The sequence below is a fragment of the Canis lupus genome, chromosome 11, assembly GCF_011100685.1.
Source record: "Canis lupus familiaris isolate Mischka breed German Shepherd chromosome 11, alternate assembly UU_Cfam_GSD_1.0, whole genome shotgun sequence".
Lineage (NCBI taxonomy): Eukaryota > Metazoa > Chordata > Mammalia > Carnivora > Canidae > Canis > Canis lupus.
Window position 1 is genome coordinate 73,776,575 of NC_049232.1, and position 16,916 is coordinate 73,793,490.

The window sequence follows — 16,916 nt, forward strand, 5'->3', positions numbered from 1 at the left end:
AGAAGCTTAGGCTTAAAATATAAAATCAGATATAAAGTCAAGAGTCTTTTCAGCCTTTAAAAAGGCAGCATTTGATTTTTTTTTCAAGTAATAACTTCTGTATTGATCTGTATGTGTTTTATTTTTTATTATTTTTTATTATAAATTTATTTTTTATTGGTGTTCAATTTGCCAACATATAGCATAACACCCAGTGCTCATCCCGTCAAGTGCCCCCCTCAGTGCCCGTCACCCAGTCACCCCCACCCCCCGCCTACCTCCCCTTCCACCTAGTTCGTTTCCCAGAGTTAGGAGTCTTTATGTTCTGTCTCCCTTTCTGATATTTCCTACCCATTTCTTCTTCCTTCCCCTCTTTTCCCTTTCACTATTATTTATATTCCCCAAATGAATGAGACCATATAATGTTTGTCCTTCTCCGATTGACTTACTTCACTCAGCATAATACCCTCCAGTTCCATCCACGTTGAAGCAAATGGTGGGTATTTGTCGTTTCTAATGGCTGAGGAATATTCCAGTGTATACATAGACCACATCTTCTTTATCCATCATCTTTCGATGGACACCGAGGCTCCTTCCACAGTGTGGCTATTGTGGACACTGCTGCTGTGAACATCGGGGTGCAGGTGTCCCGGTGTTTCATTGCATCTGTATCTTTGGGGTAAATCCCCAGCAGTGCAATTGCTGGGTCATAGGGCAGGTCTATTTTTGACTCCTTGAGGAACCTCCACACAGATGAGATCATCCACGGAGCATGTGCAGCTAGACAAGAGACGCAGCAGAGGATAGGGCCCTGGGGTCTTTTGGCATTGAGAAGTCCTTGGAGCCAGTAAAGAAGCCTCGGGGATGGCCGGGATGGGGGTGGGTGTAGACAGAAGACCAGGGGAAGCAGCTGTAAGAGACGACGTGCCTCAGGAGTGAGGAAGTGACCATGTTCAGTTCTGCAGAGAACCCAGGACAGTGATGCCTGGAGCTGGTCGTGACTTTGGACAGACTGGTCCTCTATGACCTTGATGTGAGCAGATCATAGAAGGAGGTGGGAGAAGCTTGACTGGAGTGGACTGAGGAGGGAACAAGAGCCAAGGAAGTGAAGAAGGTGTAGAACTCTTCCGAAGAAGTCTGCTTCAAAGTGAGGCAGAGAATCAATGCAGAAGCCGACGGGGATGTGAAGGCCTGCTTGTAGGCCCGAGGGACCAGCCCTGGACAGGGGGATCTGTGATGCTCGATAAAGAGAGAGAAAGAATTAGTGGGGTCCTTTGAGGGCCCAGGAGGAGATAGGACCCCAGGGCTACGTGGCAGACTGACCTTCACTGGAGCAGCAGACTAACCTGAGACGGTCGGTGTCCTTGTCCTGAGCAGGACTTGGCCTGCAGGTGAGAGTCCTTGGGGCTTCCAGGTCAGAGGGGCTGTGTCTTCTCTTCTGCTGCGGTCCCTCCCTGCACCTGGCACCAAAACACATGGTCCTATCATCCGCCCTGTGGTAAAGTGGAACCACCCCCTTCCTAAGGCACTTTGTCGGGGTCATGTGTTCACTTACACTTTGTATAACGTTCTCAGCAACACTGAGATGTTCTAAGCCCGTTTTAGGTTTTGACAACATGTGTGAGTTCAATCCTGCCTTGGACATTCACTCTGCAAAGTCAACCCCTTCTCCCAGCCAGGTCTCGGTTTCTTCATCTACCAAATGAGAAGTGGGGCAGGAAATTCTAGAAGGTCCCAGTGAATGCTAAAAGGGGTCAAACTTGCCATCTCTTGTGCCACTTCAGGTTCCAACAGTCGTTGAGACTTCCTGAGGACCGGGAGTAGTGACCACAGGAAGTGGGTTCTCCTACCCATGCCCTTCCCCAAGGTTTAGGACAGCCTCCATCTCACCTCAAATGCAGCTGCTCTCCCTAATCCTGCCAAATCCCCTCCCTGCCTTCTTTCCTTCAGTCCCTGTCTCTAACCTTTCCAATTGTTTATTGCCTCTGATGTTGTCTGAAGCTCCAAGATAATTGTTGCAGGAGAAGCAATCAGCTCATCCTTCGACAAGTCATCAAGACCGACAGGCAAGCTGGGGTATTAGGCTGTCAATTTCCGGGCCCTTCCAAATGTTAGAACAATTTTGGTGAATTACAAGCAATAGAAAATCACTTTGGGTGCTCATTAGGCAGGAGGCAGGCGCGATGATGAATGCTTGGAAGCGGAGGCAGAAGTAGGCTTTCCTGCAGCCACGAGCTCACCTTCCAGCATCTTCTGGGAATGGCTCACTTAACCCTCAGTCTTCTGAAGAAAGCCCAAGGATCCCCCAGGGTTTGATGAATGGAGAAAATTCCTCTTGGTCCTGGACGGTTCACTGTGCATTTATGGGGCCCTCGCTGCCTATGCTGGGTCCCTGGGATGAGCGAGGCATGCTTGCTATTTGGTTGCTCAGGCCAGTAAAAGACATACACAGAAAGTCCACAAAAGACAAAACAGACCAAGACAATAGGAGGAAGGAGGAAAGAGATTGATTCTGACCCGAGGAGGGGAGTGAGGGTGACTTGATAGAAGCAGGGCCCTTTGACTAGGGTCTTGAAGAATGAATAGAACATTAAAATACATCCCCTGCTCCACGATTAACAACAACAATAATAATAATGACTAATGCTGATACAATACCTGTATAATGCTATTATGTTCAAGCCTTGTAACTAAGAGCTTTATGTACTTTTAAATTATGTAATAATTCACAATAACCCTTAGGTAGATGCTATTGTTATCCCCGTTTTATAGATGAGTAAACTAAGGTATAGAGAGGTGAAGTAATTCCCTAAAGAATTACAGCCAGTAAGTGTCCATGTAGGGATACAAGAGAAGTGTAACCGTGAGTTATTGAAAGCAGACCTGGAGTAGTTCTCATAGCTTCTTAGGGAAAATGGGAGATGAGTGTTGAATAGAAGGAGCATCAGCCAAGAAGACCAGGGTTCCCATCCAGGCTCCACCACTTATGACTCAGGTGGCTACTCAGGTGATTTGGGGGAAATATTAGACTTTCTGAGCCTCAACTTCCATAGAGGAGTCATCATGGTCCCACGTGCCCAGCAACATCCAGATATAGTAACTGCTGGAAGTCAGCTCCAGAAAACTGGATCTGCCATTCATTCCATTGCTCACGGCATTCATTGACCACCTGTCGTGGGCCTTACACCAGGTTAAATACTACGGGGAGAAAGATAAATGAGACCAAGCCCTTACTCTTATGGGAAATGCAGTGTGGTAGGGAATGCTTTTAAGAATTAATCTATGGATTTGCTCCCAGATTCTGGGATCACTGAATTCTCTTCACTGGATCCAAAGGGTCTCTCCTCTCCCCCATTTCCCAGGCTGCACATGTAGGTATAAGTCATCCTCTGCAGAATATAAAGCAAAGGCTGCTGTGAACACTGCCAAATGCAAAAGGAATCAGATGTATAGCAGCAGAGCTAGATTTTCTGATTGCAGAGATCATGTAAAGGACAGAAGAATGAAAAAAGAAAAAAACTTGGAGAGGGACTATTAGGACCAGAAAGTATGGAGTAGATATTTACTTAGGGGAAGAAAAAGATCTTGAACATACAGTGTCAGGGTATACAGGAACACCAACTGACTCAGGGGCTCCCACTGGCCAGAAATCAGCTTCATCAACCATTGGTCACCCAACCTTCAGTGGTGCTTGTCTGTGCCCCACAGATGATGCTCATGATTGGTCCATCCCACGAAAACCATCTCAGGGTCTTTGACAGTTACAAGATCCTCAAAAGAGGGGATGGAAGCCTTAGAAATCTAATGGAATGATCATGACCTGAAAGACAAGTCTCAAACCCTGACTAAAGTGGGACCAGAAGGAGTCAGCTTGAAATTGCTTCATTTCAACATCTGGGGAGAGAGTCAGAGAAATGAATGCAATGGGGATGTGAGTGCAGGATGGAACCTGCCCAAAGTCCAAGGTCAAAAAAGAGAATGAGGTCAACTCTACCAGTAGAGATAATGGGCTCAAGTCAGGAAAATTTTTATAGATGAGGTCACCTTCAACTTAGTCCTGTTCCCACGTAACATGCCTTGGGATAGAGAGGAATGGTCATGAAGCCCAGCAGTAGCAAGACTGAAGGGCAAGAGGTAACAAGATGGAAACATGGCTTGGCATAGAAAACACTCCTCAGGTCTGGGCCAGAATGGAAGTGGAGGGAGGGGTTCAAGTTATGGACAATCCTAGCCCTGGTGGCAGGATGAAGTCACAGATGGGGCTCAGGGAGCTCCAGACTGGGGGATAGAGGAACAGTATTAGAATGAAGTAGGGTCTGGAAAATGTACAACACTGGATACATGAAACTGGCAGCAAAATGTTTGCATTTTTATCTCAAAGCCAGCTACCTAAGTCCAAGATGGAAGAAATACCAGTGGAGAGAAATTATATGAAATAGATTTAAAAGTAAGAAATAACTACCAGCTCTGTAGAAGCCAGCCCGAAATTAAACCTAGGTTCATTACAGTTATCCCAAATGCATCACACTCAGATGTGCAGTCAGGATGTCACAGAGGCTCGTAGAAGAAACAGGAAATTAAAGATGCACGGACCAGTGGGTGGTCTGATGAAAAGCACCAAGGCTGAGTCAGACAAACATGAGTTCAAATCCTGACTGGGCACTTAGTAGCTATGCAGCCTGAGGTCAGTTATTTTAGGCCTTAGTCTCCTCAACTGGAAAGGTTACTTAGAAGATTAGAGAACACAGATGTAAAGCAACTGATACAAAACCTGGCACAAAAGAGGTGGCTCAGAATATAATCATCTTTAATGCTGAAGAAAGTGACAATGATGATGATGATGGAGGTGGTGGTGATGATGATGATGATGGTGATGATGGAGGTGGTGGTGGTGATGATGATGGTGATGATGGAGGTGGTGATGGTGATGATGGTGATGATGGAGGTGGTGGTGATTGTGATGATGATGGAGGTGGTGGTGGTGATGATGATGGAGGTGGTGGTGATGATGATGATGGTGATGATGGAGGTGGTGGTGATGATGATGATGATGGAGGTGGTGGTGATGATGATGATGATGGAGGTGGTGGTGATGATGATGGAGGTGGTGGTGATGATGATGATGATGGAGGTGGAGGTGGTGATGATGATGATGATGATGGAGGTGGTGGTGATGATGATAGTGATGATGGAGGTGGTGGTGATGATGATGATGATGGAGGTGGTGGTGATGATGATGGAGGTGGTGGTGATGATGATGATGATGGAGGTGGAGGTGGTGATGATGATGATGATGATGGAGGTGGTGGTGATGATGATAGTGATGATGGAGGTGGTGATGGTGATGATGGTGATGATGGAGGTGGTGGTGATTGTGATGATGATGGAGGTGGTGGTGATGATGATGATGGAGGTGGTGATGATGGTGATGACAGTGGTGTGATGGTGGTAGTGGTGATGACAATAATATGATGGAGGTGGTAGTGACAGAGGTGATGACAAATAAGATTATAATGTCCTTTAATTAAACCAGGCAGTAATGACACTTTCTCGCCATACCTCATAGATCTCAGATATTCTGAAGACCTTGAGCGGTGGAGAATAAGCATCCGGGTGGAAAGAAAAAGAAATGTAACAGCTGTGGGCCTCTGAGAAGGCACATGCTTTGTTTCATACCAGCAGAAGCTGGTCCTGGGGGGTGGACAGTAAGTATATCTGTCATCCGCTGGGCCCTCACTGTGGGCAGCAAGGCACTAGGTGCTTCAACATTCAGGGTCCCGTTTCCCCCTACAGCACTCTGAGAAGTAGGGTCAGTGCTCCCAACAGGGGGAGCATCCTGTTTAATGGCACTGGAAGAGGAATTGGAGGTGGAAGAGGACAGCAGAGATGAGAGTGGGGTGAGATGGAGCTGAGAGGGTAAAGGAGCCAGTACCTACAAAGCTCCTAAGACAGCACCCAGTGCGTAGTAAACACTCCGTGAACTCAGACTCTGTATCATCACTGCCGTCATAGGGGACTCTGGGAGAGTCTGGGGTTACACCAAGGTGGGAGAGGTGTGCTGCAGGGGGGAGACAGCTCTCGGTCACAGGAGGCGTGCAAACAGTGGCCACTGGGGACTTGCAGGGGACTTGGGTTGAGGCACGGCTTGGAGCCCAGGGCCTGGCAACTGTTCCAATCATTGTCTGGAAGCCGGGGACCTGAGGGAAGAGGGGCTCAGTAGACACGAAGATACCCGGGGTGCCTCGAAAGCCTTCTGTGGAGGGACACCCCCCGTGATCCCACCGGAGCCCCTGCCTGGCCCGGAGGTAAATTCCACCAGAGATGCCCAGCCCAGCCCCACCCTGGGCATAAATGGCCCAGATAAGCAGACTTTCTCCCTGTGCCTTAATCCCTTTTGAACTTGTCCTGCCTCCTTTGTTCTCCCATTTTAATGATTCCGTTCCCTCCACCAGCCCCCTTGACGGCCACCATGGATCAACCCCACGGCAGGGAGCCCTATAATTGGCAGCAACGTTGCCAACACTCAGCTGTGCGGGTGGAGAGGCATTTAGTGGTGTTTGTTCTGTACAGGGGGGAAAGGGGGGAGTTCTTCAAAACCAAGTAGCTGCAGTAGCTTGTTCAACACGATTTCAAGGTGATAAATTGGACCTGATTTTTTTTGTCATTTTTTTCCCCTGCCGATTCTTCTGACAAGTGGCCACTGCTGAGCTTGCTGGGGGAGACAGAATTGCTTTCACCGGCAGCTCATGCCTTCCCGCTGCCTCCTTCCCTCTCCTCCCTCCCTTCCTCCAGGAGCTAACGCTCCCCACTACAGGACCGGCTCCGGAGCGGCAGGAAGGGGGCCCGAAGACCTAGGACTGCTGCACTCTCAGGATCCAGGGCCAGGGCTGCTGAGTTCTGGAAAGAAAGGCCTAGAGAGAAGGGCACATCGGTTCACTGAAGCATGGAAGCATGGCTGTGAGACCTTGAGGATGGGGCCCAGAAGCTCAGGCTCTGGAAGTCCTCTCCTTCTCCCCCACCCTCACTTCTCTTGTAGTTCCTTCATACCCCAAGCATTTATTGAGTCCCCACTGCATGCCCCGGCACCATACTAGCAACACCTAAGCAAACACAACTGAAGACTCCCCGCCCTCTCGGATAAGAGGGGAGACAAGGGCAGTCCACAATACATACACTAAATTATTGGGAAATAGCTATCCAGAAGGTGTTGCATGCTACGGGGAAGACACTAAGCAGAGGAGGGAAGGGTGATGCAGAATGTGGGGTGGGAATGGGGAGATCGTGGTTTTCAGTGGATGGACGAGTTAGCTTGTCTGACACAGTGACGTCAGAGCAAAGCCCTGAACACGCGCCTTCGTTCACTCATTCCCTCTCTCCGCCACCCAGACGTTCATTTATTGAATCACTAAGCCAACCAACCATTCATTCTCCCCCATCCCTAGTTCTCTCACCCTCCCGTTCATACATTCGTTCATGCCCTCACTCGGCCTGCAGTGTCTCAGGCACCGAGCCCATTTCACTTCCTACCACAGATATGCCTCTCACCCCCCAACCCCTCTTCTGGGCCTTTGCATGGACTGTTCACATAGCCTGAGACCTGACCCCTGCTCATCTCCATCCCCGGTGCTTGGTGTAGAATCACCCCCTCCAGGAAGCATCTCTGACTTGCCATCTCGGTTGAGGGCTCCAGCTCCCGTTTCCATCTCCCACAGCATTGTTCCAGGGGTTGATTTCTCAGCCTGACACCCTCCCAAGACCATGGGCTCCTTGAATTTGGGGAGAGTGTCTTCTTCCTACAGCTGCCGTCGTAACTCGGCACACAATCGATACTCAGTAAATACTTATAAAGTCAATCAATTGTCAAGAATAGTGTGGGCAGAGAACTGGAAGGAGAATCACTGGCCAACCAGGGACACAAACCACAAGGAGGGTGAAGAGAGCATCTGTGCTGAGCTCCTACGCCCCACGAGCTGTACAGACCTAAGCACGCGGCACACTGATCGTAGGAGGCAGGCATTTTTAACTTCACTTCATAGGTGAGGACGTGGAAGCCCAAAGAGCTCAAATGCCTTGCCAAAGATCCCACCAGCAACAGATGGTCCAGCTGGAATTCACCCCCAAGTCAGTCTGACCCTACAACTCTGCACTTGCCACATCACGTCCCCCAGCCGTCTCCCTCAAGACAAGTAAAGCCCATCTGGTCACTTTGAGAATGAGCCCAGAGCTCTAGGGCGGCATTCACGGGGTCCTGGGCCCCCACCTTAACTACGTGCAGCTGGCTGATATAAGATTATTTTCCTGATTCTGCATTTAAATGGGCCCAGACCTCCCCAAGACCACAGAGCCCTGGCCTCAGACCTTTTAACTGGTAATTACTCTGCAGCCACAGTGTGAGATCATCCATTAACCTGAGGCCAGAGTGCGCCCTGCTAATCAGCCCGCTCAGATTCCAACAAGCAGCTGGGCTGATTGCAGACCTTAATCATGGAGGGACGGACACAATCAGACTGTCCAGCCCTCCTCCGAGCCCAAAGGGGAGAGAAAGTTTTATTACAGAGGGGCTGACATTTGGCAGCCTTTGCCAGAAGAGGTAGCCACAGGCCATGTCTCAACCAAGACTTGCTTGATATCCATGCAAGACCGAAGGAAGAGTAGGAGCTCCGGCCGGGCAGGCGGGACGGCGCGCGGGACGGAAATCGAGGGGAAAACGGAAGCGAACTCTTCGAGCACCGTGGCCCCAACCACGGACCGAGCACCGCCCTGGGTGCTTCCCTCATGCAGCCTGTAATCCTCGAATAGTGTTGCAAGGTTGCGGTGCTTGAGCCTCACGAAGGGGAAGCTCCGTTTGAGGAAATGAGGAAACTTTTCAAGCTCCTGCAGCCGGTAAGTGGAGGAACCAAGAATTGAAGGTGAATCTTCCTGGCCCCAAAGTCCACGACCTTTCGACCCTCCGCAGGTATCTAGCTTTCACGCTGGCAGACGTCCTCGTGTTAGGGATGACAAAGAGGTTGACACAGATGCGATGCTCCTCCCAGCCACAACTGCATTTGAGGACAGCAATTGACCTGAAGAGGGGGCCCAAGATCAGAGGAATTCTCCGCACGGGGTGAGATGACGAGGGGGAGGGGCCTCCTGGGCTCTCCGGGTCCCTACTTGCCATAATCCCCTCCTCCCTAGCTTCTCAAATCATTTGGCCATGAAAGAACAGCAAGGAAAGCTTGAGATGCTGTAGATATTCTTGCCAAATTCTTTGGAGAATGAAAACAAGAATTATGAGGTTCCTGGGAATGAAGGTAAGAGATGCCCACCTTGGAGCAAGGTGGCCCAGCCCTGGGAAGAAGACTTCAGCCTTGGAGTGAAGCAGAGGAGCAAGGCCTAGAGAGGCAGAGTGCCCCGTGGCCAACGTAAGGTAGACAAGTAAGGTCACCTTGCTGCCCGAGCTGAGATGAGGGCCTCAGAGCCTAAATGGGGCCTAGACAGGTAATCCCGGTAACTGGTCCATAACCGGGGAAATTCTTTATTTCCCCGCTCAACCCCTCAAACCTAACCCATATACCTGCCCTTTGGGTTCTCCACACCTGTGCCCAGTCTCCCTATGTCACATCGCCCTATTTTATCTACTGCTCTCATAGCACCTGTCTCTGAAATTACCTTCTTTTGTCTGTTCATTGTTTTTTGTCTTCCCCATCCAAATGCTGGCACCCAGGAGGGAGGGGATCTTGTCTGACTTGTTCGCTGCTGTAGATTCCAGCAGCTAAGACGGCACCTGGCACACAGCAGTAACGTTTTTTGAATAAAGAGTGTTGGAGTCAGGATCATGGGATGCGTCAAGGGTGGGGGCCTCGGAGAAGAAGGACTAGTGGAATCTGGATCTTGGAGTCTAGCTTCCCCACCCAGGGTACAAAGATACGGAAAACCACAGGGTAGTTAGTTCCAAAGGGTCATGCTTGACTAGTCGTTCTCCACCAGTCCCCGTCCAATAACCTTTACCTTCTAAAAATTCCCCACGTCCGTCCACTCCTCACCAATGCCTTCCCTGTGCCCATCCACATTGGCCAGTTTTTGCCTACCTCCCCGCAAAAGTAAAATTTCAAAAAAAAAAAAAAAGAAAGAATAACAATTTACTTATTTTTTTCCTTTCTATTTGAGCCACAACCTGTTTTTGAGACTCACGAAGCCCTTTTAAAGGAATCCAAAAAAATAAAAAAATAAATAAAAATAAAAATAAAGGAATCCCATTCTAGGAGAGTAGATTTAGACAGTCTGCAGCAGCCACAAAAAGCAAATTTGAAGCAGAGGGTGACCTCAGGTGAACCACTCCAGCTCTCTGAGCCCCACTTTTATCACCTGTGACAAGGACTGAGGCTATCTTCCCCGCAAGGTTGTTGTGGAAACTGAGGCAAGCTAAAAAGTGCCTGTGGCTCCAGTAAGGTGACCGCTGGCCCTGGTGGGTAGGTCACGAGTGGGGCTTGCTCTGCCTCTGGCTGTGTGGGGTTAGGCAGGCAGCCTCCCCCCTCTGAGCCTTTCCTACTCCCCTCTTGTCCAGAGTTCCCACTAAGACGCTCCTCTTCCCAAACGTGTCACAGTAGGTCACCAACCCCCCAAGGGACCTCCCGTGGGTCCAACAGGACCCTGAGGTTAAGGCTGCAGGGCTGGATCAGGACCCAGCACGTCTCCTGCCACTTACTTACCGACGTGTCCTCGTGATGCCCGCAGCAGCAGCAAGTGCAGACAGGCCCCAGGAAGAGGAGCTCTCTGCCCTGGCTGCTCTTTCCTGTATTCACCACAAACGCCATTAATTCCAGTCCACAGACGTTCACTGAGCACCTACCCCGTGCCAGGCGCTGCAACGAGGACTCGGAGACGAACAGGACGTGGGCCGTCAAAACCCAGGCCCTACAGGAGGACTCACCCAAGACTGGATTTACGCCCCCGACCCTGGGCTCCTAGAAGCCCCGCTGATCGAGGCCCAGCAGGAAACCAGCGCCTACGCGAACACGGTCACCGAGGAGAGTGCAATAAAGGCTCCGGTTTACAGGGACAGGGCAAGGCTAGAGAAAACCCACAGGACTTAACGCAGTATTTTGGGGTCACCATTCCCCGGTCTGAGCAGGGGCTTGTCTGGGGAGAAAGGAAAGGGAAATGAGTCTGATCCCTCTCGCCCCACCTTTGGGTGTCCTGCCACTGCCTCCCATTGGCTGAATCCAACAGGGAATCCAGAATGTGAGCCCCCCTCCCGCCCCGTGTGGTCCGTAGGGCCGGCCTCCCTGTGCACAGGGCTGAGCGGCGAGGCCCGGGAGCGGCTGGGGAGGGCCAACCCGGTGCACGCGGCACACCTGCCTGCCTCAGAGAGCTGGACCGGAGCCTGGCAGGGACCTGACCTCCCCCGTCCGCCCAGGAACTTGCTCCCCGGAGGCCTGAGCTGTCGTTTCAGGAAAGTGTCACCAAGGGCTGCCATCGGAGCCCCCGGGAAACTCCCAGGCCCTATTGAGATTCTCTCCCCCTCCGCAGCTCCCCTGGCAGCATCGCAGGCTTGCCGCGGCTCGTACTCATCTGTCTCCGAAAGATTAAACCGTCCCCTGGAAAAGGCCACTGTGTCCCGAAGGAGAAGGGGCCATTTATGCTCATTCCCTCAAGAAACTGACTTTCTAGAAAAAAAAAAAAAAAACATACAGTTTGATTCCCCGGCTTGAGAAGAAGCTGCTGCTTTTTTCTGGGGACGGAGAGGTGGGGGTGGGGGCAGCGCCGTGCATCTGAGGCCCTTTCCTCTCCCGCACTGACCCCACCGCAGGGCTCTGAGTGGACGCCTTGAGAAAGCCACCGGCAATGAAAACAACCGACGTTTATTTATTGGACACGTGCATGCGTGACATGGTCCGTGCTACCCTTGGACGCCTAAGCACGCGGGTACCGTGCGCAGGTAATCTGAGTGGATTGCCAGATCTCCATGCAGCTGCTCCTATGAGCGAGCCCGCTTCACAGATGAGGAGACTGAGGCGCAGCAACGGTAAGTGACCTACCAAACACCACAGGTTGGGATTGGACTTAAGTCTGAGTCTCTCTTAAAGCAAAATCCCTGAACGGGTGGGGGTATTATGTCCCCCAGAGGACACGTGGCAATGCCTAGGACATTTCTGCTTGTCCCGGCTAGGGGAAGGAGCGCTAATGGCCACCAATCATAGAGCCCAGGAATATTCCCAAACAGCCCACAATGCACAGGACGACCCCACAACAAAGGATTGTCTGGCCCCAAATGCCAGCAGGGCGGAGCAGATCCCTGCTTTAACGTCCCCCACCACCCAGTCCTGGTGCCCGTCGGTCACTGTGGCCCCTCAGGTGCGGAGAGGCTCAACGGGAAGCTCAACAGATCATTCAGCGCCTTATTGAAAATGTTGGTCTTAGGACTAAGAACGCTGGGAAGCCCCTGGGGAATTCTAAATAGGGGGGAAGACCTAGTGAATTTGAATTCGAAGCAGGTACTTCTGGCAACTGGGTGGAGAATGGCCCCGAAGACCTGGGGGACGGGGGCCTGTTATAACCCAGAGGACGGGGAGACAGAGACAAGCAGATGGGTTTGCGTATCTGTAGGAGGCAAGCACGACGGGACTTGGGGAGGAGAAGGAAGCCTCAGAGACGGCTGCCCGCCTCCTGCCCTGAGAGACAAAGCAGACGTGGAATTGTTCCCTTGGTCTTAGAGACTTCACCTCTCTCTCTTCGCTCAACCACCCCTCTACGTCACAAACCACTGCGCTTCTCACGGAGGGACCAGCATCTGCAAGGTTCCTGCGAAGAGGGGAGGTCGAGGCTCACGGTCGGGGCTGCCAGGTACGGTTGGGCGGGTGCCTGCAACGGGAAGGACGCTCCCCTAGGCTTGGGCGGCCTGTACGGCAGCCCGCACGCTCCCGGTTGCCAGGCGTTAGGGCCTGAGCTCCCCACCTGGGCCTGACCGTTCCCTGGGAAGGCCGGAGTCTCCAGCTCCGGGGATCAAACTACCTAAAGCAAGTGCAGTCGAACAAGAGAAGGCCCGGGTGAGCCTGGCGAGCCACCACCTCTAGCTCTTGCCCAGGCTCCCTAAGCGCAGGGACGAGAGGAGGTCAGTGGGCAGTAGGGTGGGAGGAAGGCCCGGGAGGTGTATTTCAGCTTAATAAGAAACCCTCTCGCCGCTCAAGCTGCCAACCCAACCCATTAGCATGGTGTCCCTCGCGAAGAACGGAGTCAGGGGTGCACCGGGGGATCCAGCGCCCGCGCCCCGGGAGTGTGAGGTGCAGACGGGGTGCGGTGCTCTCTCCACGTCGGCCTTTACGAAGCCCAAACGGGTTCAACAGACTCAGGGTGTGCGGCACCAGCTGAGAAAAACTACACCAACATCCTGACCACATCACTTATTAAAAACCACTCCCTGCAGGGCAGGGAAAATCTTCCAAATGGTGTTTTTTTTTTTTTTTTTTTTTTTTTTTTTTTTTTAATGTATCAGCGATCTGCTTGCAGCCTGTGACAGAACTTCGATAAATATTCCCTCAATGTAAGCTCGCAGCTCTTCCCTCTAAGGAGCACGTTCCAGGCTCCCTCCCACCTGGACACCCCCGTGTTCCTTCTGTCCTTCCATTCGGGTAGGAGTCGTGGGGTGGGGGATCAGACATGAGTCAGGAGGTGGTGCAGGGACAGCCGCACCCACACCTCGGGGCAGGTCATGAAGTACCCCCAGGAGCCTAACGCGGGGCCTCTCCAGCCTCGACTCTCTCCTGAGCTCCGGGCCCACGGGGCCAACTGCCCATGAAGTGACTCTTCCACGAGGTCCCCCAGGCCGCTCAGCTCCAGGGCCTGCACGGAGCTCCTCGTCCCTGCCGCCCTCTCCCCCAATCTCACAGAACGGCCCACTGGGGTGTCTTGGACCCTTAGTGACCTTTCAGCGCCCCCGCCCCAAGGCCGTCTGCCTCTGCTCTAGTTGGGGTTTCCCCAGAAGCAAACCCTGAGACAAAGGTCTAAACCCAAGTAATGATGTGGAAGGTGCAGGAAGCCCGAGGTGAAGGGGGGCAAGGGCGGCAGGGCCGGAAAGGAAATGGGCCAAGGGGGCGTTCGTCAGGCCGTCTGTGCCGTGGGCAGCGGAGCTCAGTTCTCTGTGCGAACTTGAGGAAACGGGGTAGAAACAAGCCTCAGAGTCACGTCGCCATGTGTTGGTGGAGGCCACTCCCGGAGGTGGAGGACGCGGTTAATTCCCTGGCACTTCCATCGTGTCCCAGCTCGGGGCAGTCCCGCAGCCTCAGCGAAGGCCCCCAGGCAGAGGATACAGGTCCTGCAGTCGATGGAACCCAGGAAGTGGGGGGCCCCGGACTGACTCTCCGGTACCCCAGATTCCCCCCTTTCCAGGCTCCTCGCACCCTGTGCACGCACCCGGTCCCCACGGTCAGCACCCGTGGGCCTCCGCCTGCAGCCGGGCGCCCCACCCCCCTTCTCCAAACCGCAGACCCGGTGAGGTGGCAGGCATCCCGGGTGGGGGGCGGGCCCTGGTTTTGGACTTCCTGTCCCGTCCTAGGTGCACGACTTCAGGTAAGACTCAGAACATCTCTGTTCAGTGGTTTTGGGGGGGTTTGTTTGCTTTTTCCCTTTCAGGTAAAAGCCGGGCATGAAGATTGTCCCTTCGTCCTGGGATGATTGCTAAGATTAAATGAGCTGATGCACGTCGAGGGCTTAGACCAGCACCTGGGCATACGGTAGGTGCCCAATAACAAGGCCTTGGTCATGTCACCCCTTGGACGTCTTCCCTCCGAGAACTAGACCCTGAAGGCGAACTTTGCTACCTACTAGAAGATTCAGAGCCGAGGGGACCCTAGGGATGCTCTTGGAGAAAACTCCTCACCGAGGATTGGAGATACGGTTGGTAGAGCAGATGCTTTGGGCCAAAGGAGTCACAAAGGTGTGAGTGCTACGTGAGTTTGCTCGTCGTGGGTGTTGAGTCCAAGAGCAGAGAGTATAAAAGGACCTAGAGTGAAGCTCCCCTCAGCCTAGGGAGGACCTGCTAACCTGCGGTCAGAAAGGTACGATTAGGAAAGGAAAAGTGGGTTCCCCGGGTGGCTCAGCGCTTCAGCACCTGCCTTCGGCCCAGGGCGTGATCCTGGAGACCCGGGATGGAGTCTCCCATCGGGCTCCCTGCATGGAGCCTGCTTCTCCCTCGGCCTGTGTCTCTGCCTCTTGCTCTCTGTGTCTCTCATGAATAAATAAATAAAAATCTTAAAAAAAAAAAAAAAAAGGAAAGGAAAGGAAAGGAAAGGAAAGGAAAGGAAAGGAAAGGAAAGGAAAGGAAAGGACAGGAAAGGAAAGGAAAGGAAAGGAAAGGAAAGGAAAGGTACCGGGCAGCAGTGCGTGTTCCGGACAGAGCAGAGTCTTCAGGGCAAAGCAGTTACAGGAATAAAATCTGCCTCCAACACCAATTCACGGTGCGTCCTTGGCGAGTCAAGGTTCTCCCTCTGGACCTCAGTCTCCCAATCCGTAAAATAAAAATAATGCCACATACCTGATAGCAATGTTGGGAGGCTGAAACATTAGCACAGAGGTAAAGCCCAGCATCCGGTGGGCTCCGCGTAAAAGTCCCGGTCTGCCCTCTCCCCACCCCAATCACTAGCTGTCCTGGTCCCGACCCCTGCTAAGTACAGTGCAAACCCGGTGACGACCTTGGGCGTCCTCAGAGCCTCCTCTCACATTCTCCCGACACGTCTTCTCCCTTCGTCATTGCTGCGACAACCGCGTGTGTGCGGGGGGAGCCCAGCACCACCTCCACTTCCTGCACCGGCGCTCCCTCCACTTACACCGGTGGCCGCCCGAGGGTCTCCTTTTTTTGAATATTTTATTTATTGATTCATGAGAGACACAGAGAGAGAGAGAGGCAGAGACACAGGCAGAGGGAGGAGCAGGCTCCCTGCGGGGACCCCGATGCAGGACTCGATCCCAGGCCCCGGGGCCGAAGGGAGGTGCTCCACCGCTGAGCCCCTCCTGGGGATCTCCTTATGACCACCTGTACTGAGGCCTGGTTCACAGAAATGTTAGCACAACTCACAACAAATGGCTGTTGCACTGCAGCCCCCCGCCCAGGGTGGCCCCGGAGGGCAGCGGGGAGATGACTCCCCCTGGAGGTGGGACTCGGAGCTCACCTGGTGGTTCACCTGGAAGGCAGGGGCAAGTGTGCGGGGGGATGAAGATACCCGGACTCCTGAGCAATGACCGTGGTCCAGCAGGGCCCGGAGGAAGCATGATCAGGACGAGAAACGAGGCAGTCTGGGGAAGAGGGAAGCGGCGTGGGAATGAATCTGCGGGTGTGGAAACAAAACACGCGGATCTTTGTGTCTCACGTTGTCACACACGAAAGATCACCAAAGCAGAGGAGGCAGGCAACGCGCCAATCGGCGGGCGGACCGAGCAGGGGACGTCAGGCAGCGCCTCCTGGGCCCCGGATGCCGCCCCGCCCCGTGGGCCTCTGCACGGAGCAGCCACGGCGCGGGGCTGGAGAGGTGCGTGGGCCCGGCAACCCGCGCTCCTCCTCCCCGGGGCTTGCCCGGCTACGACTGCGGTGCCTGCAGCAGGGACTGAAAATGAGCCCTCAAAATGGCACCGTGAGGACAGCAGCTGCCACTTGGTGGCAGATTAATTACGTCGGGCTCCTTTCACTGAAGCCGCGGCAGCAGTCGTCCACGTGGGGACTGATCCCTGCTCTGGCTACGGACGATCGTCTCCGTCTGCCTCGCCCCTGCCAGCAGCACCAACCACAGATTCTGGAGGAAGCCGTGATCCCACTTACCCTCACCTGGGACCCATCAAAGAGCTGTGGCGACGTGTGCATGAGCTGGAGGTATTTAAAAATTTTAGACGATCTGTTAGAGCCTCCCTCGAGGAGCCACGTCTGGGGCAACGGCCTGCTGAGCTGGGACCCGGTCCTCCAGGTCCTC

General features: G+C 53.1%; 1 long non-coding RNA gene across 2 annotated transcripts; it reads right to left on the reverse strand.

The window, feature by feature from the left end:
- Positions 1 to 628: 628 nt before the first annotated feature.
- Positions 629 to 16,337, reverse strand: LOC119874053. Of its 2 annotated transcripts, none has more exons than XR_005366460.1 (3): positions 16,125 to 16,337; positions 1,326 to 1,439; positions 629 to 1,210 (listed from the first exon to the last, which is right to left on the reverse strand). It is a non-coding gene; the product is annotated as an uncharacterized LOC119874053 (long non-coding RNA). The 2 variants fall into 2 exon arrangements; XR_005366459.1 differs by having other exon boundaries at positions 1,303 to 1,439.
- Positions 16,338 to 16,916: the final 579 nt, after the last annotated feature.